Genomic DNA, 26,097 nt, shown 5'->3' with positions numbered 1-26,097 from the left:
CTTCCTTTTACCAATTCAATTTTTACTTATAATAGTTTATTTTAAGGAATTTTGAAACTTGGAGCATTTGGAATCATAATAATGTTAATACAGATGTATGTAACATTTTATCTGTCAATTTAGTACTGATTCTTTATTATTGAGCTGTCAGAGGTCAGCCTCTCGAGAAGTAGCACTATACTAATACTTAGGCCTGAATTCTTACAATGCAGGACAGTGCCAAGTACAAAATGAAAATTGAATAAAGATGTTCTGAGACATCATCACAAAATGAGACTCGATAAAAGACATTTAACACTAAGTTAAGAACACATAGTTAATTTAAAGGAGACTTAAATTTAGCACATAATAAAAGAGGATGAGCACTAAATTCACAGTGACCCAGGCTTATGTCCCAGTTGAAAAATATAATTTTAAATACTTTAATTTCTGATTCTCAACATCTTCATTAGTTAAAGTAGACACATTGCATGTAACTTACATGGTTCACATAAAAATTAGACACGTTCTATAAAGTTTTGGAAAACTTGGCAATTAGTATGTTGTTCTATATTCTTCTTTCCATTGTTTTCATGTTATTAAAAAGTGGTCCTTATTAGAAAAAAATCAAAAACTTAAAATGCACAAAGTTAAAAATTCAAGTTCACTTTCATCTGTAGCATTGTTTTCCTGCTGAGAAGAAACTACAATTAAAAGTTTGATTTTTAAAATTTTATCCACTGACTGACAAGACAAACATGTATATAAACAAACATGAAAAATGTAGTAGTAATTTTATTAAAGGAAAAGCTACAATGCTATAATGAAGAGATCCCAAAATTCACTGTGGTCCAAGGCACATCGTCACCTCTGATACATTAGCTCTTTCCTAACTCTAGTTTCCTTCCATCATGTTACTCCATCATTCCCTCCACATTGTCCATATCTTTACAGATAAAGCTGGCTCATCTCCACATAGTCTTTGCAAAACACTAATAAGTGTGAAAAATTTTATATGCATTAACTAATTTAATATTAATATCAATACATGTGAGTTTCCCCTCGTTAACATTTATATTAACTCTTCTTTCAGAAAATGAAACTGGAATATAAACAGGTTAAGTAGCTTGCTCGGGTTTACATAGCTAGTAATTGGCAGAAATTAGTATATATTAAATCATTCTTCCTAGAAGTATATGAGGTATAATTTTTTTCAGTTAGTATAAGCAACAACTATTTCTACTGGACACATGTCTAAAGATAGAATAGCTGTAAGAAAATAAGTACAGCTTTTAATTCTGACAGGATCTGACATTATTCTCCAAATAGCATCTTATAATTTATACTCTTGGGGTATGAGAATAGAAGTTTCCTGACATCCTCACACACACTGGGTATTATAAATTTTAAAATATACAAAAAGAATAAACAGTGTTATTACTAATTGTTTTATATTGAACTATCCTATTTACTTTTGTGGTTCAACATTTTATATGTACATTTGTATATTTTCATTTTTTTGACCGATGACTCTCTCCTACCTCAGTTATCTATCAAATTCCTTTCTTAAGAAAATGAGGATTAAAAAGTGTTATATATAATTTTTATCTTCCATGAGGCTAACTTTGTACATAGCAGACATTAAAAAAACTCAAAACCATAAATTTCTAAGAATCTGTTTATGTACAGAATCTTTTTCCACAGAATCTATCTACACACAGAAACCAAATAGAAGATTATGAGCCTTTTAAAGGAAAGAAAAGAAAAAATACTTAGTGTATGCAGCTATCCCTCCTATGCCCCATGATTTTTTGTAACATGTTGGTAGTATTTTGTTCAAATTTTATCTGTTTTTCAAATTTCTCTGTCATCATACACTCATTATTGTTTAATATATTGAGGCTTGAGTTTTTCTGTTCGTTGACTTTAGAACTTTATTCTTTTCTTAGGTGAACTTTTTCCATTTCATGCATTTTATACATTTCATAATTATATATTTAGTATTTTGTTTTGTTTTTTATCTGAATTTATATAGTCTTGTATCCTTTTCTAGTTCTGTTATACCCTTTTATAATCAAATATTTAACCAATCTGTAATGGGATCTTTTAAATGTTTATTTATTTTTGAAAGAAAACAGAATGTGACCAAAGGAGAGGCAGAGAGAGAGAGAGAGAGAGAGAGAGAGAGAATCTGAAGCAGGGTGCAGGCTCTGAGCTGTCAGCACAGAGCACGATGTGGGGCTCAAACCCACAAACCACTAGATCATGACCTGAGCCGAAGTGGGACACTTAACCAACTGAGCCACACAGATGCCCCTCAATCTATAATAGGATTTATTTCTCTTTTTCAATGTACTTTCTGGACTCTGTATTCTTTTTTGTTTCTTTTTTCCCCTGTTTCATTACCAGATTTTTTTCCCCATAAATTAATTTATTTAGACATAATTTTTAAACTTTTTTTCTAAATTTGAGTAGAGTTGGTACATAATGTTACATTAACTTCACATATACAACTTAGTGATTTGACAAGTTTATACATAATGCTATGTTCACCATAAGTGTAGCTACCATCTGTTCTATTACATTGCTAATACAATATCATTGACTATTCCTTATGCTCTTTTTATTCCCATGACTTACTCATTCCATAAGTGGGGGTCTGTAACTCCCTTTTCCCTTTACTCATTTTACCCAAACTCCCAAACCCCTGCCCCTTCCCTTCTGTCAAACATCAGTTCTCCATATTTATAGTTCTGCTTTTCTTTTTCTTACATTCCATTTAGAGTGGAACCATATGGCATTTGTATTTCTCTGTGTTATTTTATTTAACATAATGCTGTCTACGTCCATCCATGTCTCAAATGGTACAAGCTCATCCTTTTTATGGCTGCATAATATTCCATTGTGTGTAGAACATACACACACACTACATCTTTGTTACCCTTTCCTCTATCAGTGGACACTTGGGTTGCTTCCATATCTTGGCTATTGTAAATAATACTACACTGAACATAGGGATGCATAAATATTTTTGAGTTAGTGTTTTCATTTCTCTTAGTAAATACCCAACTGTGGAATTATTGGAACATGTATTTATATTTTTAATTTTTTGAGGACTCTCCATACTGTTTTCTACAGTGGCTGCATCTATTTTTATTCCCATAAACAGTGTATGACAGTTTCTTTTTTGTCATAGACTCGGGTCTGGAGTTCTCTCTTGTCCAGCAAGAGAGTGGATGCAGGATTAAAATGTGACAGAGACTAATGTCCCAGAGGAGACAAAAGCCCTGAGTAAGGGTCCTTACTCTGTTTTTATTATGATCAGAAGGCTTACAAGTGTGATGGATGTGCACAAAAAGACGATGAAACCATGAACATTAACTCATGGGTGTGAGGGAAAGGGGGTTTTGAAGTTGTGAGGTGTTAGGAGTTTGGGTTAATACAAAACAAAGTCCTGGTGCTGGGAAGATGGTTGTTTATGGCAGGTATGAGGCACCAAGTCTGTTTATCTTACCTAGCTTAGTGGACAAGATAGAACATGCTACCTCAGGTTCAACAAGGCACCTTTCTTTTGCTAATTAGCTCTGCTCTGGGCAAATTCATCCTGCTGTGGTCTATAGCCCTGTCTACCTATTTACCTATTTTGGTCCTTCCTTACTGTGAAAGCAGCTTTCTGCTATTGTACTCTGCTGGGGGGGTGTTTCCGCCCTGAACACCTAATCTTGTTTACCTAATTGCAGATGCTTTTATCTTGAGGTTTCCTATTCATATACCTTTGTTCTATACTGGGGGTGCTTTGCCTTGTTAACCTAATCTTGGATGCTTTCCTCCAGAGGCTTCCTATTCCTATATGCCTTGTTAAACCACGGGTGCAAGCTCAGGAAATTCTTAAGCTTATGCCCCACACTTTTTCTCTATATCCTCACTTGTTTCTACTTTTTGTTTCTTGTCTTCTTGATTTTAGGCATTCTGACAGGTGTGAGGTGATACTTCACTATAGTTTTTATTTGAATTTCCCTAATGATGAGTGATGTTGAGGATCTTTTCATGTGTTGGTTTGCCATCTGGATGTCTTCTTGGAAAAATGTCTATTCAGGGTCCTCTGCCCATTTTTTAAATTGGATTGTTTCATGGTGTTTTATGGTGAGTTGTATAAACTCTTTATAAATTTTGGGTATTAACTCTATTGGACATATCATTTGTAAATATATTCTCCCATGCAGTAGGTTATCTTTTTGTTTTGTTGATTGTTTGCTTTGCAAAAACATTTTGATGTAATCCCAATAATTTATTTTTAGTTTTGTTTCCCTTGCCTTAGGAGACATATCTAGAAAAAAGCTTCTATGACCAATGTCAGGGAAATTATTGCCTACGCTCTCTTCTTGGATTTTTATGGCTTCAGGTCTCACATTTAGGTCTTTGATCCATTTTGAGTTTGTGTATGATGTTAGAAAGTGGTCCAGTTTCCTTCTTTTACATGTAGTTCCAGTTTTTCTGGAACCATTTATTAAAAAGACATTCTTGCCTCTTTTGTCATTGATTGACCATACACTAGACTTTTAATTCACATTGATAGTTTTTTTATATTCATAAATCAAGTTTAATAGGAAAATATGAAAATTTTGCTTTTAGTATCTTACTATATATCTCGACCATACTAATGTTCACTTTAAAAACAATAGGCTAAAACATTTATTTTAAAGATGCAAAAATTCAAAATTATAAAAAAAACTTTCTGCTATTGAGCCCTTAGAGGTCAAGTTTAGAGGCTACAGAATAGAGAAAGAAACAGGATGAGACCAAGCCATTTGACCACCAACTGTCCCTCCCTGTCCCTACAGATGAGGGAGCATAAAGCAAGCTGACAGGCCACACATATACACCCCGAGATGGGATATGTGTGATATTCCTCAGGGACTTCTGACTGCCCAAGAACAAAGGAAAGGGGAAAAACAAATGGTTAACTGATAGAGATCATAGTCCTGCAGGACCTAAGTCTCCATCACCCCTCCATACTGATGTGGGAAACAAAGGCAGAAGGAAATGGCAGATAGAACTAAATTTCCTTATAACTTGCAGCCCATTGACAAATACTTGAGGCTGACAGAGTAAACCCTTTCTCCTGGAACTCCTTACTTGTTAATGTTAATGCTTTGCTAGAGGGAAAAACAACCTTAACTTGACAATATCTAGGCCTCCAATATCCTGTAAGTCTTTAGCATATGAAAATCTCACTGGAAACTTCCTCTGGACTTTACCTCCCCCCAACTCCATAGTATATAACCAGTGTCTCTTCATGATCCCCGGTAGCTCTTTCTGCCCATAGGTCCTGTCCCCATGCTTTAATAAAATCACCTTTTTGTACCAAAGATGTCTTCCAGAATTCTTGGTCATCAGCTCCAGACCCACGAACCCCACTGTTACCCCAAAAACCTCATGACCTACCTCTGAGGCTGGGACCACCAAGAGCTATCATGAAAGGGAAAAATAGACCAAAGCCAGGATGGAGAAACAACAGTAGGAAAAGGGACCTGGGAGGCAGTTGAATCCTGACTTTCATTTCAGGACACAGTGGCCAAACAGAATGCTATCCCTGGGTTTGAGGGAGGGAATCCAAAGCTGCCCAGCTCTTGTTGAGGAGTACTGCCATTCTGAACTGCACAGAATTGGAACTGGAGGTCCTGAAAGTTGCTCACAAAGTTGTAAGAACAAACTTCCCAGAGTGCACTGGCTGTGAGAATAGGCACTAGTCTGTGTTCTCAAAGGGTTACCAATTTTTGTCAGTGGAAGGCATGGATATTTGTGGTCTCTTCTGGAAGTTTTCTTATGAAACCAGATTCACACGTTAGATAGACATAATCTGGAGGGCAGAAAGGATCTCCACTAAGCAGCAGGGATAGAAAGGACATTCCAGCTGTGCTGTACCTGGGCCCTGGCCCCATCACCCACTGGATACCAAACATTTGATCAATTTTCTTTATATACTTTTTACAACTTTATTGTGATATAATTCATACAACATTAAATTCCCCCATTTAAAGTATAAATTCAGTGGTTTTTAGTATATTCACAACAATTACCACAATGTTATAACATTTTCACCCCAAAAAGAAACCCATAAGCACTCATTCAGTCCCCATTTTCTGCCCATCCAACTCCCAGCCCCAGACAAAACTGGCCTATCTTTTGTTGCTATAGACTTGCCTCTTCTGGAATTTCATGTGAATGCTTTTTATGTACTTTTATTTATTTTTTGTTATATTAATATATGTGCGCTGACCATAAATTCAAAGATGCTATAAACTTGTATCATGAAATGGTGGGGTTTAAACATATACTTGAGCCTTTATAAAATATTGATATTTCTTATTGACAAAAAAGATTTTGTGACCTGCTGTTAAATATAGTAAAAGACTAAGATATTAAATAAGGCTATATATAAAATATCAGGTATTTATGGATTTCCCAGGGCTTTATTCATGGCGAATGTTTAATACTGTTCTCACTTCCATCAACTCCTAAATATTCCTGGAGTATGCCTTTTTATTTGTGTGTGCTAGTATATGCAAAATAGTTTTAAGGTTAGGCAAAGGAAAATATAATTACAAATATAAATCTTCCCCCAAAGCACTTAACACACCCGCCATACACACACATGCTTTGATTTTCCTAAAAGTCATTGCATCAATTAAAACCATTACTCTTAAGCATATTCACTGTTATAGCAGTGAATCCAGAGCCGATTTACTTCACAGTGTTAAATGAGTTTTGCTTCTGAAGCAGTCAGAAGAGATGTTTCAAATGAGGAAAACATAAATTGTGCTATAAGTTGTGATTTGTAGATCTGGAGCAAAGTTTCCTTCTCCAACCACATCTTTGCTAGTGTCCCTTCTAGGGTTCCTAGGATGAAATGCAAGGTATTTATTCACGCCTTCAGTATTTGTCAGTGAGGTCAATATTGGCATTTTGGCTAATTTTTTATTGTGTAACTCTGTCCTATGCATTGCTAAACATTCGGTATCACTGGCTTCAGATCACTAAATGGCAGTTGATCTCTTTCCTTCATGGTAATAACCAAAAGCATGGTTTTACTCATTTAAAGATTTTCATTTCCCTTGCCACTTTAGTTGGGAATCAGTGCTAGAGTGAAAATTCAGTAATGTTCTAATTATTGTTTCAGTTCATATTCCTTTATCACATGCACCAAACACATTATTATGGCTGGGGTTCTATTATTTTAATGAGGTATGGTTGATACGCAGTGTTACATTAATTTCAGGTATATGACATAGTGGTTTGACAACCCATTATTTTTTTTTTTAATTTTTTTTCAACGTTTATTTATTTTTGGGATAGAGAGAGACAGAGCATGAACGGGGGAGGGGCAGAGAGAGAGGGAGACACAGAATCGGAAACAGGCTCCAGGCTCTGAGCCATCAGCCCAGAGCCCGACGCGGGGCTCGAACTCACGGACCGCGAGATCGTGACCTGGCTGAAGTCGGACGCTTAACCGACTGCGCCACCCAGGCGCCCCAACCCATTATTTTATGTATGTTCACCACAAGTGTAGTTACCACCCGTCACCATACAGCACTGTTAAAATGCTATTGACCATATTCCCTTTGCTGGACATTTTATCCCATGACATTTATTGCATAACTGGAAGCTCATATCTCCCATTCCCCTTTACCCAATTTGTCCAGTCTCCCAATCCGGTCCCCTCTGGTAACCATCATTTTTTTTTCTTTCTATATTAATCGATCTCTGTCTGCTTCTTGTTTCTTTACATATTTTTTCTAGATTCTACATATACATGAAATAATATGGTATTTGACTTATTTCACTTGGCATAATATTCTCTAGGTCTATCCATGTTGTTGCAAATGGCAAGATCTCATTCTTTTATTATGGCTGAGTAATATTCCATTGTGTGTGTGCATGTATGTATTTATTCACACTACATCTTTATCCATTTATCTATCAGTGGACATTTCGGTTTCTTCCATATCTTGGTTATTGTGAAGAATGCAATAAGCATAAGGGTGCATACATCTTTTGAATATCTTTTTGTTTGGGCATTTGCCCAGTAGTGGAATTACTGGATCATATGATATTTCTATTTTTAATTTTTTGAGGAACCTCCATTCTGTTTGCCATAGTGGCTGCACCAATTTATATTCCCACCAACAGTGCATGTAGGTTCCTTTTTTCCCCATATCTTTGCTAACACCTCTTATTTCTTGTCTTTCTGATTTTTTGTAATTCTGACAGCTGCAGTATCTCATTATATTTTTATTTATATTTTCCTGATGATTAGTGATTTTGAACATCTCTTCATGTGTCTTTTTGCCATCTGTATGTCTTTGGCACTTGTCTATTCAGGTCCTCTGCTCATTTCTTAATCAATTAATTTTTTTGGTCCTGAGTTGATAAGTTCTTCATATACTTTGGATATAAATTCCTTATCATTTATATCATTTGCAAATATTTTATCCCATGTATTATGTTGCCTTTTCGTTTTGTTGATGGTTTCCTTCACTGTGCAGAAGGCTGGGCTTTTATTTTTTAATTTTTTTTAACATTTATTTATTTTTGAGAGACAGAGAGAGATGGAGTATGAGCAGGGGAGGAGCAGAAAGAGAGGGAGACACAGAATTCGAAGCAGGCTGCAGGCACCGAGCTGTCAGGAGAGAGCCCCATGAGGGGCTTGAATCACAAACCATGAGATCATGACCCGAGCCAAAGTCGGACGCTTAACAGACTGAGCCACCCAGGTGCCCCAGGCTTTTATTATTAATAGTCAAGTTTTATCTCCCACTATGAGCCTTTTCTTATGCTACTTATCACTAAAAATTGCTGAGAATTTTTCTAGCACATGTCCTACATGCCTACCTCATAACACTGGGTGAAGTGTAACACTAGCAATACCCAATAATCAATGTCTCAGTGTCTGTTTGCAGTTTTCAAACATTTGCCTCCTTCTATTAGTTAATTATATATTCTTACTGTTTTTTTTCTGGATGGCTAGAAGCTATACCCTGTCAAAAAGCAGCATCTGGGTGGCTTAGTTGGTTAAGGGTCCACCTCTTGATTTCAGCTCAAGTCACGCATGATCTCACAGTTTGTGGGTTCGAGCCTGCACTGACAGTGTGGAGCCTGCTTAGGATTCTCTGTCTCAAAACAAAAAAATAAACATTAAAAAAACCCAGCTATTTTCATTGTAGCTAACTAAAAAACCTTACCCACTGAATGCAAAAGTGATTAAGGAACTTGGGAAAGTTTTATCTATCCCCTAGAAGCTTTTGTCTTGTCATTCTAGTCTTCAGAGAAATTGAATGAGTGAATGGCATATTAAAAACTGAAATTTGCAAAAACTATCTAAGGAATGTCAGTTGCCACAGAAAAAAAGCTTTGTTCTTAGTTCTTATAGTCACTAGGTGAACTCCAAAAGGAATGTATAGCCTATTTCCATGAGTTGGTCAACAGATGGTCTATGTATCACATCCCTGTCTTGACTCTGTTCTTTTAGAGGTTGATGTGACTAATTACTATAATGGTTTGATGTAGTATACCCAAGTAAGTGGGTATACACCAAATACACCCAATAGGTACAAGTGGCTTTTCTCATAAATAAATGACCAAAATCTCTGCATGAGCTTCTGTCCAGAGAACTGGTTTACTGGAAAAAATACCAACTGGTTTGAACCTTGGTGGAAAGAACCATATCAAGTACTATTAAATACTAACAAAGCAGTTAAGTAGCAGGGGATAGATCCCTAGATCCACATTTCCACAGTCAGCAATACATCATATTTCTACAGCCTGAAAACATTTACTGCTTAGGAGTCTAAAACTGAAGTTTTCTCAAGATTCCTCAGATGCAGATCATCATAAAGGAAAAAAAAAAATCAGATCAAGCAGTGAACTTTCAGAACTGGACAGCCAGCACCCACCCAGGTTTACCAGACAAAGATCTGTAAATGCCATGAGCCGTTGAATGTCATATGATTTTCTGTCTTTGGAGTCCTATTTCCTAAGGCATAATTTACACACAGTAAAATTCACAGTTACAGTGAATTGCAATTCACTGTACTGTTACAATTACAGTTGTAAGCATTTTGACAAAATACAGTTTAAAACTACCACCATAGTCAAGATATAGAAAATTCCCATTACCTCCAAAATTATCTCATAGCCTTTTATAGTCAAACCTCTCCTTATATATGACCTTTGGCAACTGCCAATCTGTTCTGTCCTTATAGTTTTTCCTTTTTCAAAATGTCATATAAATAGAACCATGCAGTATCTAATCTTTTGAGTCTGACTTCCATAAATTTGTAGCCCTGAGAAGTATGTTTCTCCTCTTTAATTGTTGAATACAGTTTTATTGCATGAATTTAATATCCTTCATTCATTTTTTTTCACCAGTGGAAGGATATTTTGTTTGTTTCCAGGTAGGAGCAACTATGAATATGGCTACTATGAATATTTCTACGTGTTTTTGAGAAACAGAAGTCTAAAAACAATTCACCTAGGTAAATTCATGAGTAAGATTAATGTACTGTATGGTAAGTGTAGACTTACCATTGTGACAAACTATCAAACAGTTTTCTTAAGTTGATGCTATATTATTTTACAGTCTCACTGAAGTGTTTGATGGCCCAAGAGGGATAAGCATTGCTGTGTGTACGTACCAACACTTGACACAGCCAGGTTTGTTCTGTTTGCCTTACTAGCAGGTGTGTAGGGGCACCTGGGTGGCTCAGTCGGTTAAGCATTTGAGTTCAGCTCAGGTCATGATCTTACAGTTTGTGAGTTCTAGCTCTGTGTCAGGCTCTGTGCTGACAGCTCGGAGCCTAGAGCCTGCTTCGAATTCCATGTCTCCATCTCTCTCTACCCCTTGCCCACTCATGCTCTGTCTCTGTCTCTCAAAAATAAATAAACTAATATTAACTGGAGTGTAGTACAGTCATGCCACAATTTTATTTTTTTTCTTCCTTAAGCTTCATGGACCTAAATATGTGGTTTGATATCTTTCATAATTTTTAGAATGTACTTGCCTATTATATCTTCAAATACTTTTCTTCACAGTCGCCTATTCTTCTTTTTTAAAATGTTTATTTCTGAGAGAGATAGAGAGAGACAGAGAGAGGGCAAGTAGGGAAGGGGTAGAGACAGAGGGAGACACAGAATCCATAGCAGGCTCTAGGCTCAGAGCTTAGCACAGAGCCCAATGCAGGGCTCGAACTCACAAACTGTGATATCATAACCTGAGCCAAAGTTGGACGCTCAACCGACTAAGCCACCAAGGCACCCCTCTTATATCTTCCGATTCTGAGTTTCTAATTGTTCATGTTTCATAGTGTTTAAAATTGTGTATGACTCTTGGATGCTTTTCTTTTTTCTCTTTATGTTTTTCACTTTGGGTAATTTCTATCAATTCCAAATTCATGGGTTCTTTTCTTGGCTTGTAAAAGACATTCATTTGCGTTGCAGTGCTTTTTATTTTTTGCATTTCTATTGATTCTTCTTGTAGTTTCCATCTTTCTGTTGTTTATGCAAACTGTCCACTCTTTCTACTACAGTCTTTAACACAGTAATCAGAGTCATTTAAAATTCTCGGCCTGAAAAAAAACAAAACAAAACAATACTTCTCTGCCTGAGTGTTCCAATACCTGAGTCATCAGAGTCTGGTTCTATAATTACATTTTATTTTGAAAAGCAGTTGGTTTTTTGATGTCTCTAAATTTTTGACTGAATGCTGGACTAAGGTAAATTGTATGTAAATAGGCATGCCTCTTACTCTGCTAAGCCATTCATGTGTTGGGGGGTGTTGAGCTAGGTTTGGGTTTGTTATCACTATGGTTACCTTCTTCATACCACCAGCTTTCAATTCCTCTAGAATTACCTTTTCCTTCAGATGGAGCAAGTTGGCTGAAGGATTTTTCTCAATGTTCCTGCTCAGTCTTTATCTTTAAGCCTAACCTGTTTTCCCTTTTCCCAAATATTCTCTCTCCATATTTTTGCCCCTTCTTCAGTTGGAAACAGTTCTTTGCACAATATTCAGTACTTACCAGCCTGTTCCTGTGGGGAGTGGGAAGGAGTTCCCTTTTGTTCTTTTTCTTATGGGCTCTGCTTTACTGTGTGTCAGGCAATGGGTTTTCTCAGTGGTATTTCCTTTATCCATTGCTAAAAGACCTCTAATAATACTGAAATAGGACCTGAACCCAGGGCCATTTTTTTGTTAATCTCTTCTCTGGGGTTGCAGGCTTTTCTTCTTCCTTCTCTTAGCTTCGGTTGGTCTTTTTCTGTGTCTTGGGTGGTGATAGGGTTTGATACTCTTTCTCCAGTAGCAGAACGCTTTAATTCCTTAGAGAAGTATCAGAGTGAGACTTTGGTCCTCTTTTCTGTCGGCAGCTGCTTTTCTCCTCCACGCCAACCTCACCTACGAAGGCTTTTTCTGATCTCCCATTCTATCCCAAACTTCCTTGTAAGCTCTTGCTGGAGGTCCACAGATAAAAAAGCCCGTGCTTATGTTTGAACTTGCCTTGTATTGAAGTTCTCGGAGTTATATATTTCTACTCACCCTTTAATAATTCATTAAACATTTTATCTAAATTTGTCTTAATGTCATGTGTCTCTTCCCCCCATGTACTTCCTCTGGTGAGCCAGTGCTTGCATATTTTGTCTCATTGGTGGCACTTGTCATTCCTTAATTATCAATCTAGTTGTTTGCCCTGAGACTTGAACTGTTTGATGGGTTCAAAAAATGCATGCTATTTGTAGATTATCAATCCTGTTATTAAAGTCAGTTTGGCAGTCCTTCCAGATTTCTACATCCTAAGTGGAAGCCAGATATTTCTTTCTTCTTTTCATAGCTATTTTTTTCCCTTTAGGTTTCAAATTCTAGATTCCTAATTATCAGGGATAAAATCTACAGGGTTTTTCTCTTTAATTCTATTTCATTGAATTCCAAGGGCTAATCCTTAGTATTTTTGACAGCTCTTCAAAGAAACAAGAGAGACAGAAAGGATAAGAAATTTGGAGACCGGACTACTGTGCCACTTTCCAGGTTATTCCAGAGCTATTCTCTATTCTCACATTGAAATGTGTGATAACATTTTGAACTTATAGTTTTTGTTAGTTTTTCTTTTCCAAAGGTTGAGGCCCATATTTTCCATGTTCATTTTTCAAAACTACTTGCTACATAAATTATTTTATTTAGCTTAAAAGTCTTTACTGACCACCTACATTTTAGGATAATAAAAATAAAAATTATGCTAGATAATGTGCTGATTGCTGGGATTTTGAAGACAATATTTAAGAGCATTCAAGGAGGTTATAATCTGGTGCGTGCTGGGCTTTTTCTTATCTCCTATATCATTTTTATCTCAGCTTGGATGCATGCAGGTATATTGCACTTTCAAACCTCCAAGCTCAGGGTGTGCATTTTATTTTATTTTATTTTAATTTTTAAATGTTTGTTTATTTTTGAGAGAGCATGAGCAGGGGAGGGGCAGAGAGAGAGGGGAACAGAAGATCCTAAGCAGGCTCCACGTTGACAGCAGTGAGCCCCATGCAGGACTCAAAAGTCAGGAGCATGAGATCATGACCTGAGCTAAATTCAGAAGCTCAAACTAAGGTGTCCTTAGGATATGCATTAAAAAAAAAAAACAAAAAACAAAAAACAAAAAAAAAACAGCTTTATGATCTAATACACTGGGAAAATTACATTTCTAAATACAGTTCTCAGTAAAATTTGGTATAACAGTTGTACTTGGTTTATAAGACTGTTATCAGTAGTATTAAATGAGATACCACAAATTCTTAACCAATAATAGAAACACAGAAGTGCTAAATAAACATTCAATTTTTAAAATAAAAAACTGTCATTTATATTACCATTTCTTAAAATTCTCTAGGAGTTGAGCTCTAGCACTTTTATGCACTCATGGTATCTTCATCTTAAGGGAGATGCAATGTAATATACAATGATTAGCATAATATGAAGCATCTACTATGTTCGTATTAATTTTTCTGGACTGTAGTGAATATTTTAAGGATATAGCTCTTATGCAGTATTACTGAGATAACATAAATTAATGGGAACAGAGAAGATACAGAAATATGTCATGGTAAAATTCTTAAGAAACTGGGATGAGGTTGGTTTAAGCACCTCTAAAGAAATGGGGGATATAAAGAATAACTAAAGGAAAGATTTTTATTTATATAATAAGTTTGCCTAGGGCCCATCCCAGAAGCAAAGACAACCACCAAAATATATTTTGTTTTAATTAAAATTCAGTGCACAGATTAGCCTATGTAGTGTATTTGCATTTTTATGTATAAGTATTATTGTTTATAATCAAGTTTTTATCTTACCAAAATCTCTCAAGCTGTTTTTGATATTCAGTAAGGACTTTACTCTAATGGTTATATATAAGTTTTGTCCATATTGTTAAACAGTTAACTCCTTTTAGAACATAGCATGTATTTATAAATTTAAGAAATTTGTTTAATAATTTGCAAATTATATTCTAGATTTGACTTATTACACAGCAATCTTCCATGCATCCTATGATTCCCCCATTTAATAATTATCATATATTTTCTAGTCATAAACATCTGTATAATATGGGTTATATCAACCTTCTTATTTAAATTTCTGTTGGATTTATTCATATATTCTTCATGAATTTAGTTTGCTTATATTAAAATTTCACCTATATTGATCATTTCACATATGTGGCTTTTCTTATTATTTTCACTAAAATCACTTTGGTATGCAACCATTACATAAAATATACAACTTTTCTACTATCACTTGTAAAATTTAATTAGGCTTTCTAGTATATGTTTATAGTCCTGTATTACCTTTATGTTTGATTTGCTGGCTCCCTTAGATTCTTAGAGAAATTTTGTTTAATAGCTAAGAAATCATTTTATTTGTAATATCAAAATTTTTTAAAGGTCAGTTTTATAAAGTTTCTTCTTTAGGAGGGCACATTGAATATCTCTGGGTCCTCACTACTAATTGTTTCTTTTATGTAATGGCTTTCCTTTACTTTATTGGTACACTAATTTATGTAAATGACCATGTTTGTTTTTATATTGGTGGCTAAGAAAGAGATTATAGGGCATCTGGCCCTATATGTCCATCTGGCTAATATAGTTGACTTTTAAAGCTATATATTTGTGATATTCCCATGAAAATTTGACAAAAATTGAGACAGAATCCCATCTTTCTGTGCATCGGCTTTTTACATAAAATCTCAAGTTATTGACTAGAGAAAGCTGTATTTTCTCTTAATTTTATTAAGAAATTGATGAGTTTTTAAAATATTTGCACAATACGTAATACAAAAATCAAAAGCAGTATATGTTTTATTACAAATTTATAACATGAGAATATTTAAAAATTCCTGCAGTATGTTTTAATTTTTTTTAAAAGATTTTTTTAAATATTTATTTTTGAGAGACAGAGAGACAGAGCACCAGCAGGGAAGGGGCAGAGAGAGAGGGAGACACAGAATCTGAAGCAGGCTCCAGGCTCTGAGCTGTCAGCACAAAGCCCAAGGCAGGGCTCGAACCCATGAACTGTGAGATCATGACCTGAGCCAAAGTCTGATGCTTAACCGACTGAGCCACCCAGGCACTCTTGCACTATGTTTTTAATTATAGTTATAAATCTTAAACATTTAGAGTAGGATTAACTCCAGAAAGATTAAATTTCATTTCTTCATAAACAAGGCTCATTTTAGAACATTATATATTATAAATGTTTAATAAAACAATACCTGAGATGTCTTGCTGTCAAATATACATGAATAATCCTGATTTATCTTAATGTATAAAATTATCTTTTTATGCAAATAAGTTTATTTTGCTATTCTTATATAGAAAATAGATATATCTTTCCTCAATTTTAGTATACTTAAAAGTTTCTTAAAAATGATTTATTTAAAAAAATTAATGTTTATTTTTGAGAGAGAAAGAGAGAGAGACAACACACAAGTGGGGGAGGGGCAGCAAAAGAAGGAGATAGAACCCGAAGCAGGCTCCAGACTCTGAGCTGTCAAAACAGCCTGATGAGGGGCTTGAACTCAGGAGCTATGAGATAATGACGTGAGCCAAAGTTGGACACTTTACCAACTGAGTCACCCAGGTGTCCCAAAAATGATTTATTTTTTAAATTTTTTTTTTTTTTCAACGTTTATTTATTTTTGGGACAGAGAGAGACAGAGCATGAACGGGCGAGGGGCAGAGAGAGAGGGAGACACAGAATCGGAAACAGGCTCCAGGCTCTGAGCCATCAGCCCAGAGCCCGACGCGGGGCTCGAACTCACGGACCGTGAGATCGTGACCTGGTTGAAGTCGGACGCTTAGCCGACTGCGCCACCCAGGCGCCCTGATTTATTTTTTATAACTGAACTTCAAATCACCCAGGGTTAAACAGAGAGGAAATTGATTAAAAATTTTTCCATAATTAATGAAGCCTTTTCCATCTGTCATTTACTGCATATGCATTTCACTTTGAAATTATGGTCTTGAATCCAGAAACTGTTATGTTTACATCATCTCCTCAGTGCCTAGCATAATGTGGCTATGGCATTTATTCAATCAATATTTAATTAATGAACACATGTTAACACACACTTCCTAGAGAGAAAACAATTCAGAATTGGACTAGATTGCTATTCTATCAGACCCTGAGTTTTGCCTGGTTATTATTTGACCTCTTATCTGCAGTTTCAATTCTGCCTTAGGCTTATTCCACTGATTTGCCCAACTAAGATCAGGAACCTTCTGAGGAACTCTCAGTTAATACTTTGGGGATTCATGCTTCCAATCTGTTCTTGTGCTTCTACTAATAGTAACATATAACCTGCTTAGCCACATAAAATTTCTTCAGTTTGAACAAGTAAGTTTTGGTAACCAATTATTTAATTTTAGAGATTCTTAAAAGTAATTTCTACTTCTATGTTCTAAAAGCACTTAACATACTACAACCCTTAAAAAAATGGGCACCATTTCAACATTGTTTTAGATGTGATAAAGTCTGGACAATCCATTCTTCTTGTGTCTCCCAATGTCCTTATGTCACTCTTTTTTTTCCAGAGTGAATTTTCCTTTCAGTTAATAACAAGTGTGTTTCTTTTTTTCAACGTTTATTTATTTTTGGGACAGAGAGAGGCAGAGCATGAACGGGGGAGGGGCAGAGAGAGAGGGAGACACAGAATCGGAAACAGGCTCCAGGCTCTGAGCCATCAGCCCAGAGCCCGACGCGGGGCTCGAACTCGCGGACCGCGAGATCGTGACCTGGCTGAAGTCGGACGCTTAACCAACTGCGCCACCCAGGCCCCCCATAACAAGTGTGTTTCTTACCCTAAGATTTTCAGCCTTGATATTTCTGTGGCTATATTATTATGCAGTGTCTCGTATTAGAAGACCTATTCAATGACACCCCTGAAAACTGGATTTCTAGGCTGCAAAATATCTAGAGCTTATTTCTTTTATTGATACAATCAAACAATTTCCTGGGGGTTATAAATCCCTATCACATTGCTTACATTTTATCTGGGAGTTCAAGAGACTTGCTCAGACAGTAAGGGAAACAGCACATTATATTAAAAGGGCATGAGGAGTGTGATTTGATTATATGATTATTCTATGATTTTTCTTCTCTAAAATAACTATCCTGTTTTTCCAATTACATACTTTTTTATGGTACATTATCATAATTGCATTCTTTTTATGGCTGTTTACCCCTGTTTTAAAGCAACTTTGGTAAGTTTAGGGAAAAAATATACTTCTGAAAAGAGCTTTATGAATAACTCATTCCAATAAGTAACTTTTATGCTTTTGTTTCTTCTTTGATACTAATTTTATGAGATAAATTACTCTTCTAAAATTTTCAAGAAATTATAGATAAAACATTTTTTAGGAGAAGAAAATCACTCCTGAAACTGGAATGTTGTGATCCTGTGATTCCATTACAGGTCAACCCTTACATTAAGGTCTTCTAAAAAATCTCTGACCTAATTTTGTTGACAGATCAGTTTTGTTTGGTGCTATGTAATGATTTCTTCCTCACATACGTGGAGTTTTATGCCTTAATGACGTTTGCGTAATTCCCATCATTGCCTGTTATTATGTACCTCCTTTCTTTCTTTGTTTATGTTAACTGTTCTGCCTCTTCTAAGTTACAACATTATATATTTAGATTGTATATGCACAAGAATACTTTTAATGAATGCTGAAGTGAATTTTATTGCAAATATAGCCTAATGATCCTATGAGTTATCTTTTCTAAATTCATCATTAGGAACATAGATGTATGTGATACACATGTGTTTTCAAAAATCCAACTTCCTGTGAAAATAAAAATAAACATAGGCCAACAAATCAAACTATGAAAATCTGAGGTCCCAATTTATTCATTTTTTTTCTACTCTAAAAATAAGATTTATTAAGAAATTTTACCAAGGAGGTAAACTAAACACAACAAATAGCAAAATCCAGCAACAGAACCAAAACAATTTTATAAGTATTTTGTGTAAGAAATTACAATGGCAACATTTAAAAATGTGTCAAGGAGTGACTGGATGGCTCTGTTGGTTAAGCATCCTACTTCAGATCAGGTCATGATCTCACAATTCCTGAGTTCAAGCCCCACAATGGGCTCTGTGCTGTTAGCACAAAGCCTGCTTCGTATCCTCTGTTCCCCCCCCACCCCCATTTGTGCTCTCTCGCAAAAAGAAACACTAAAAGTGTCATCAGAACAGGAAATTTATGATGGACATGAATGGGAAATTTATATCTCAAAAAAGTACTTTTATTGAGAATGGTATTATAGAGTTTGTGAGGAAAATGTGTTTTATGTGAAAATTAAGTGTTTAATGACATAAAATAAGCATTAGACAACATAGTTATGTAGGATTCTAAGTGCAATTAAAAATTTATTCTTTTACATAGAAAATTTCTCCAGATGGCAGTAGTGCAGAAGATTTCCATATGGGTATTATCCATTATTTAAATCAGATTTTTATTCTTCTCATTAGAGCTGTAGATAATGGTGCTATCAGAGTTCTTATAATTTTGTTTTGGATCTGAACCTAGTATTTTAAAATTTATCCTGTGAAATTATCTTAATGAATATTGCCCATTCATCACAAATATATTTCAAAGAGGTCAAAGAGGTTATGTACCTAGGAAGCAATGAAGTTGAGATTATAGAAGTTATAGTCCATTGTATGTTATAGAATTTTCAGATTTAGTTTGGGGTTAATAGGTAGTCAGATGTTCCTGTCAAAATTTAATTCATGAATATTGCAAAGACAAATTAAGATAATTCCATAGCATAAAGATTATAATACTAGGTTCATACTAAGGAAAAAATTGTAAGGACTCTGACAGCAAGGCCATGTTTTATATCTATTGGTAATACCTCCATAAAAAATAATTTTGATTAGTTCATTCAGAAAAAAGTTAGAGTGATCTTTGAAAAAGGAGTTAAATCAATCATGCTTTCTTTTTTACATGTCTTTGTAATTCCATAAAATGGAATGTGTTTGTTAGTGAAAGCTCCTTTTTTCCCCATAAAAAATGAATTATATCACAATCATTCCAGTTGCTCAAGTCAGAAACTGGGAAATCATTTTGATCTCTCTTTCCTAATTTCAAATAGGTTAAATCTCCATCACAAAGTTGTCCATCAGTCTGTCCCATTTACTTCATCCTTCTGAAATTACACACCTATGACTTATTCTTGCTTGAATTATTGACCCAGACTGTTTCAATCTGTTCTCTACATTGCCATGAAAATGATCTATTTAAAACACAATTATGTAACCCTCTGCTACAAAACTTCATATGGCTGAATATTTGTTACAATATGTATTCTAAGGTTCTTAGCATGCTATAAAAGGCTCTAGGTCATCTTGCCATCATTTACTTCTCAGCCTATCATTTGCCAGATGCCTTCTTTTGTCCATGGTACATCTGCCTGAAATTTTCTCCCTTTACTTCATCTAACATATTTTTCTCGATCCTTCAAAAATCCCCTCTGACCCATCTCTTTAGAAAGTTCTTCTTGATTTTAACACTTAGTTTGAGTTACATGGTTCTTCTCTGTTTCAGTTGTGTTTTTGCTAGCCTGCCAGATAGAACATATTTAAAATCCTCTATTAATATTTTAAATATCATTAAAGGTAGACATTATGTATGAATTCCATAAACCAGCATGATGCCTGTAAAATAGAAAGTGATTCAGAATTATTGTTGAATTTTAAATAAATGAGTTTTTTTTTCTCTTGGTGTGTAATACCTCAATAACATAGACATAATTAGGCAAGGAAAACAATTATATAAATGTGGACCAATGTGATAATTTTTGTAAGATGAGTTTTTACCTCTAACTTGTGAACGAGAATTTGAATTATAGTATCTATAACAATAAAATACAGCTGTGAATCTGAACTCCATTGGTTCCTGGATGCATAACCCACCTAAATGTCCACTTCCTCATCTGTAAAAATAATTTCTCAAAACTATTAATCAAGCTTATTGTAGGGATTGATTTAATGTACGTGAAGATGTCTGGCAGGGCCTTTGGCACATAATGAAGATATATTCAATACCTTAAAAAACATGGGCATTGGAGTGTGTCTTTGAATTTAGTTTTATTAGTCTCTAATTCAAAGTAAACTTTGGTAAATTACTTAATCTCCAAAGTCTCAGATTCACCAATGCCAAAACGGTAAGGCTATTGTGAATATGAAATAAAATCATCCACTTAATGTCCCTGGCACATTGCAAATAATGTTCAGTACTTTTTAATTATTATTAATATTATTAGAACAGACACTTAGTGAAGGACTGTTCTCTAAGTTCTTCCTACTTATGCTTTAGCTTAAGTATAAAAATTAGTTACAGACACAATGACCGACAATTAAGAATTTTAGTATGTGGATTTTAGGACAGAGGAACTGTTAGAAAAGCATTTTTAAATTTTGAAGAGAGATGAAAATTGTTCTGCTTCATGGCATTTTTCTGTTGCATCGATTATACTTTTCCAGCTTTATTGAGATATAATTATATTACACTGTGTCCATTACATTTTAATTATATATACAATTATATAATTATACAACATTGTGTAACTATTAAGGTTATACAAAGTGATGATTTGGTACAGGTATATATTGAAAATTTTTACCAAAATAAGTTTAGTTAACATATCCTTCACCTCATATAATTGCCATATTTTGTTGTTGCTAGAATGAAAACATTTAAGCCATACTCACTAGGAAACTTTCAAGTATATAATACAGTATTGGTAATTATAGTCTCCACATTGTACATTAGATCCCCAGAGCGTATTCGTCTTATAATTGGTAGTTTTTGCCCTTTGAACATCTCATTTTCACCTCTTTCCTCCTCAGTTCCTGGTAACCACCAGCCTTTTTAGATTTCTACACAGTGAGATCAGACAGTATTTGTCTTACTCTGTCTGACTTATTTTATTTAGTATAATGCCCTCCAGGTTCATTAATGTCACAAATGGCAATATTTTCTTCTTTTTATGGCTGCATAACATTTTGTTGGATGTATCTACCACATTTTCTTTATCCATTCATCTGTCAATGGACACACAGTTTTGACTACTGTGAATAATACTACAGTGACAATGGACGTACAGATATCTCTTGGAGATACTGATTTTATTTTCTTTGGGTATATAACCAGAAGAGGTCCTACTGGATCATATGGCATTTCTATTTTTTTTTCCAAATTTTTATTTAAACTCTAGTCAGTTAACATATAGTATAATATTGGTTTTAGAAGTAGAATTTAGAGATTCATCACTTACATAAAACAGCCATTGCGCATCATAACAAGTGCCCTCCTTAATACCCATAACCCTTTTAGTCCATCCATCACCCACCTCCCTCCATCAAACATCAGTTTATTCTCCATAGTTAAGAGTCTCTTACGGTTCTTTCCCTCTCTTTTTTTTCCCCTTCTCATATGTTCATCTGTTTTGATTCCTAAATTCCGCATAAGTGAAATCATATAGTAATTTTCTGTCTTGGACTGACTTATTTAATTTAGCATAATAGCTGTAGCTCCATCCACATTGTTACAAATGGCAAGATTTCATTTTTTATGGCTGATATTCCAGTGTGTGTGTGTGTGTGTGTGTGTGTGTATCACTTCTTTAATCATTCACTAGTCAGTGGACACCTGGGATCTCTCTATAGTTTGGCTATGGTTGGTAATGCTGCTATAAACATTAGGGTACATGTACCCCTTCTAACCTGTATATTTTATCATTTGGGTAAATACTTAGTGCAATTGCTGGATCATAGGGTAATTCTACTTTTAACTTTTTGAGGAACCTTCATACTGTTTTCCAGAGTGGCTACTCCAGTTTGCATTCCCACCAACGGTGTAAGAGGGTTCCCCTTTCTCCACATCCTCACCAACACTTGTTGTTTCCTGTGTTGTTAATTTTAGCCATTCTGACAGGTGTAAGGTAGTATATCATTGTGGTTTTGATTTGTATTTCCATGATGATGAGTGATATTGAGCATCTTTTCATGTGTCTGTTAGCCATATGGATGTCTTGTTTGGAAAAGTGTCTATTCATGTCTTCTGCCCCTTTATTAACAGGGTTATTTGTTTTTTTGGGTGTTGAGTTTGGTAAGTTCCTTATAGATTTTAGATACTAACCCTTTATCCGATATGTCATTTGCAAATATCTTCTCCCTTTTTGTTGGTTGCCTTTTAGTTTTGTTGATTGTTTCCTCAGCTGTGCAGAAGCTTTTTATCTTGATGAAGTCCCCATGGTTCATTTTTGCTTCTGTTTCCCATGCCTCTGGTGATGTGTCTAGTAAGAAGTTGCTATGGCTGAGGTCAAAAATATTGCTGCCTGTGTTCTCCTCTAGGATTTTAATGGTCTTCTGTCTCACATTTAGGTCTTTCATCCATTTTCAAATTATTTTTATGTATGGTATAAGAAAGTGGTCCAGTTTCATTCTTCTGCATATTGGTGTCCAGTTTTCCCAACACTATTTGTTAAAGAGACTGTCTTTTTTCCATTGGATATTCATTCCTGTGTTGTCAAAGTTTAGTAGACTGTAAAGTTGTGGGTCCATTTCTGTTTTTTTTTTAATGTTCCATTAATCTGTGTCTGTTTTTGTGCCAGTAGTATACTGTCTGGATACTACTGCTTTGTAATATAACTTGAAGTACAAAATTGTGATGCCTCCAGCATTGCTTTGCTTTTCAGGATTGCTTTGGCTATTTGGTCTTTTGTGGTTCCGTACAAATTTCAGGATTGTTTGTTCTAGCTCTGTGAAAAATGCTGGTGGTATTTTGATAGGGACTGCATTAATTGTGTAGATTGTTTTGGGTAGTATAGACATTTTAACGATGTTTGTTCTTCTAATCCATAAACATGGAATGCTTTTCCATTTCCTTGTGTCTTCTACAATTTATTTAATAACTGGTCTATAGTTTTCAGAGCACAGAAATTTTACCTCTTTGGTTATGTTTATTCCTAGGTATCTTATGCTGTATAGTGTAATTGTAAATGGGATAGATTCATTGATTTCTTTTTCTGCTACTTCATTACTGATGTATAGAAATGCAACAGATTTCTGTATGTTGATTTTTGTATCCTGCGACTTTACTGAATATGTGTATCAGTTCTAGCATTTTTTTGGTGGAGTCTTTCAAGTTTTCTACATACAGTATCATGTAGTCTGGAAATAGTGAAAGGTTGACTTTTTCCTTGCCTATTTGGATGCCTTTTCTTTCTTTTTGTTGTCTGATTGCTGAGGCTAAGACTTTCATTACTATGTTAAATAGTAATAAGAATGGACACGACTTGTTACTGACCATAGAGATAAAGCTCTCAGTTTTTCCCCATTAAGGATTATATTTGCTGTGAGTCCTTCATTGATAGCCTTTATTATGTTTTGAGGTATGTTCCCTCTATCCTGCTTTGTTGAGGGTTTTTATCAAGAATGGATGCTATACTTTGTCAAATGCTTTCTCTGTGTGTATTGAAAAGACCATATGATTGTTACCCTTTCTTTTATTAATGTGGTGTATCACATTGGTTGATTTGCAAATATTAAACTAGCGCTGCAGCCCAGGAATAAGTCCCACTTGATCATAGTGAATAATTGTTTTACTGTACTGTTGGATTTGATTTCTAGTATTTTGTTGAGAATTTGTGCATCCATATTAATAAGGGATATTGGCCTATTATTCTTTTTAGGGGAGTCTTTGATTTTAGAATCAGGGTAATGCTGGCCTTGTAGAACGAGTTTAGAAATTTTCATTTTTATTTTTTTGGAACAGTTTGAGAAGAATAGGTATTAACTTTCTTTAAATAGCTGGTAGGATTCCCATGGAAAGCCATCTGGCCCTGGACTTTTGTTTGTTGGGAGATTGTTGGTTACTGATTCCATTTCTTTGCTGTTTATGGGTCTGTTCAAATTTTCTATTTCTTTGTCTTTTAGTTTTAGTGGTTCATATATTTGTAAGAAGTTTTCCATTTCTTTCAGATTGCCCAGTTTGTTGGCATATAATTTTTCATAATCTCTTATAATTGTTTTTGTTGTGTTGTTTTTGATTTCTCCTCTCATTTGTGATTTTATTTATTTGGGTCTTTTTTCTTTTGGTTAAATCTGGCTAAGGGTTTTTCAATCTTATTAATTCTTTCATAGAACAAGCTCTTAGTTTTGTTATCTCTTCTACTGTTTTTTTGTTGTTGTTGTTTTATTTTGTTTTGTTTCTATGTCATTTATTTCAATTTGAATCTTTATTATTTCAATTTTCATGCTGGCTTTAGGCTTTATTTAATGTTCCTTTTCTAGTTCCTTTAGGTATAAGGTTAGGATGTGTATTTGAGACTTTTCTGGCTTCTTGATGTAGACCTGTATTGCAATATACTTCCCTCTTAAGATTTCCTTTGCTGTATCCCAAAGATTTTAGACTGATGCATTTTCATTTTCATTTTCATTTGCTTCCATGTGTTTTCTTTGTTGTTGTTGTTCTTATTCTTGAATTTCCTGGTTAGTCCATTTATTCTTTACTAGAATATTTTTTAACCTCCATGCATTTGTGATCTTTCCAAATTTTATCTTGTGGTTGACTTCAAGTTTCATTGTGTTGTGATCTGAAACCTTCATAATATGATCTCAATCTTTTTGTACTTGTTGAGGACTGATTTGTGACCTAGTAGGTGATCTGTTCCAGAGAATATTACATATGCATTCAAAAAGAATGTGTATTCTGATGCTTTAGGATGAAACATTCTGAATATATCTGTTAAGTACATCCAGTCCAATGTGTCATTCAAAGCCATTGCTTCCTTATTGATTTTCTGCTTAGATGATCTGTTCATTGCTGTAAGTGGGTGTGTTAAAGTCCCCTATTATTATGGCATCATTATTGAGTTTCTTTATTTTTGTTATTAATTGATTTATACATTTGGGCACTCCTAAGTTGCAGGCATAAATATTTACAATTATTAGATGAAATTGATGGATACACCCCTTAATTATGATATAATGCCCTTCTTCACCCATTGTTATATTTGTTTTAAAATCTAGTTTGTAGAAGTATGGCTATTTCAGCTTTCTTTTGGTGTCTGTTAGCATGATAAATTGTTCTCCATCTCCTCGCTTTCAATCTACAGATGTCTTTAGATCTAAAATGAGTCTCTTGTAGACAGCATATAGATGGGTCTTGTTTTTTTATCCTTTCTGATATCCTATGATTTTTGATTGGAACATTTAGTCCATTCACATTCAGAGTGATTATTGAAAGATATGAAGTTAGTGCTATTGTGTTACCTGTAAAGTTGGTTTTTCTGGTGGTATTCTCTGTTCCTTTCTAGTCTGTGTTGCTCTTGGTCTTTTTTTTCCCCTCAAAGAATATTTCTTTTTCCCTTTAATATTTCTTACAGGTCTTGTTTAGTGGTCCTGAACCCGTTAGTTTTTGTTTGGGAAATTCTCTCTCTCCCTCTATTTTGAATGTAGGTTTGCTGGATAAAGTATTCTTGGCTGCATATTTTTCCCATTGAGCACATGGAATATAACA

The sequence above is a fragment of the Puma concolor genome, chromosome F2 (genome assembly GCF_028749965.1).
Source record: "Puma concolor isolate L17-30 chromosome F2, mPumCon1.1.hap2, whole genome shotgun sequence".
Lineage (NCBI taxonomy): Eukaryota > Metazoa > Chordata > Mammalia > Carnivora > Felidae > Puma > Puma concolor.
Note: the sequence above shows the minus strand (reverse complement) of the source record.